We start from the raw sequence: 2,500 nt of genomic DNA on the forward strand, positions 1-2,500 counted from the left end.
AGGCCTCTACCTCAAACCCTCTAGCGCCACCAACAGCTCAAAGTCGCAGGTACATTTCTGCTTGTAACTTTTGAACCGTTGGTCTGATTTTCAAAAACTTGGTATCCCTGGAATCCTTGGGCCAAGACGAATCCAAGGCACCCCATGACGTCATTTTCCGCCATATACTTTTCCCGCCATTTTGAATTTTGTGAAAATCAATTAAAATGTTTCAACTCCCTCAATTTTTTACCAATTTCTCCCAAACTTGGAAGATAGCATAAGTGGACTAACCTGCACAAAAGTTATACCCGGTGATTTGAATTTCACAAGCGTTTGGCCGTGGCAGCCAATCAAATTTGGCTGCGCAGACGCAAAACAGGAAGTGCACTCATATCTCGGTGGCCCTTTGGCCAATCTTGACCAAACTTGGTGGCTTTATGCAAAACCCCTTCCCAAAGGGCCACAACAAATTTGGACCAAATTGGACGCTAGGGGGCGCTATAACTAGGAAAAATGCCTTTTGGCTCATATCTCATGATGCGTTTTGGCTAGAAAGAAAATTCAACTATCTCTGGAATCCATGGGTCAAGACGAATCCCTCGCACCCTATGACGTCATATTCTGCCTTGAGGATTTTCCGCCATTTTGAATTTTGTTAAAATCAATGAAATTCTATGGCAACGCATAGAACCATCTGACTAGAGGTTTTTAAACTTGGCAAACTGATTCTAGGCTGCCTCAAGGATCTTGTCACCAAATTTCAACTCACCACCTCAAACTCTCTAGCGCCACCAACAGGTCAAAGTTGCAGGTACATTTCTGCTTGTTACTTTTGAACCATACGTCTGATCATCAAAATCTTAGTATCGCTGGAATGCTTGTGTCACAGCGACTCCAACGCGCCCTGTCTCGTCATATTCCACCCAGTAGATTTTCCGCCATTTTGAATTATGTGAAAATCAATTAAAATGCTTCTCCTCCCTCAATTTTTGAACAATTTCTCCCAAGCTTGGTAGATGGCAACTGGGGACTAATCTGCACAAGAATCTTACCCGGTAATTAGAATTTCCTAAGCGTTTGGCTGTGGCAGCCAATCAAATTTGGCTTGCAGATGCAAAACAGGAAGTGTGCTCATTTCTCGGCCACCCTTTGGCCTATCTTAACGAAACTTGGTGGCTTTATGCAGCACCCCTCCCCAAAGGGCAACAAAAAATTTGGAACAAATTGGCTGCTAGGGGGCGCTATAACTAGGAAAAATGTCTTTTGGCTCATATCTCATGATGCGTTTTGGGTAGAAACAAAATTCCACTATCTCTGGAATCCATGGGTCAAGACGAATGCATCGCACCCTATGCCGTCATATTCTGACTTGAGGATTTTCCGCCATTTTGAATTTTGTTAACATCAAAGAAATTCGATGGCAACCCATAGAACCGTATGACTAGAGGTTTTCAAATTTGGCAGACTGATTCTAGGCACCCTCAAGGGTCTTGTGACCAAATTTCAACTCACCACCTCAAACTCTCTAGCGCCACCAACAGGTCAAATTCGCAGGTACATTTCTGGTTGTTACTTTTGAACCATACGTCTGATCGTCAAAAGCTTAGTATCTCTGGAATGCTTGGGTCAAAATGAATCCAACGCGCCCTGTTTCGTCATATTGCACCTGGTAGATTTTCCGCCATTTTGAATTATGTGAAAATCAATTAAAATGCTACTCCTCCCTCAGTTTTTGACCATTTTCTCCCAAATTTGGTCCATAGCAACGGTGGAGGAAACTGCACAAGAATCTTACACGGATTTTCGAATTTCATAAGCGTTTGGCTGTGGCAGCCAATCAAATTTGGCTGCACAGACGCGAAAGAGGATGTGTGCTCACATCTCGGCCGCCCTTTGGCAGATCTTAACGAAACTTGGTGGCATTATGACAGACACCACCAGAAAGGTCCCCAAAAAACGTGGACCAACTTGGCCGCTAGGGGGCGCTATAACTAGCAAAAATGAATTTTGGCTCATATCTCATGATGCGTTTGGGCTAAAAACAAAATTCCACGATCTCTGGAATCCTTGGTTCAAGCCGAATCCATCGCACCCTATCACGTCATATTCAGCCTTGAGGATTTTCCGCCATTTTGAATTTTGTTAAAATCAATGAAATTCTATGGCAACCCATAGAACCGTCAGACGAGAGGTTGAGAAATTTGGCACACTGATTCTAGGCTCGCTCAAGGTTCTTGTCAGCAAATTTCAACTCACCGCCTCAAACTCTCTAGCGCCACCAACAGGACAAAGTTGGAAGTACATTTCTGCTTGTTACTTTTGAACCGTACGGCTGATTGTCAAAATCTTAGTATTGCTGGAATTCATCGGTCAAACCGAATCCAACCTATCCTATCTCGTCATATTGCACCTGGTAGGTTTTCCGCCATTTTGAAATTTGTTAAAATCATGTAAATTGCTACTCCTCCCTCAATTTTTGACCAAATTTGCCCAGACTTGGTTGATAGCATCATTGCAC

The sequence above is a fragment of the Neoarius graeffei genome, chromosome 25, assembly GCF_027579695.1.
Source record: "Neoarius graeffei isolate fNeoGra1 chromosome 25, fNeoGra1.pri, whole genome shotgun sequence".
NCBI classification, from domain to species: Eukaryota; Metazoa; Chordata; class Actinopteri; order Siluriformes; family Ariidae; genus Neoarius; species Neoarius graeffei.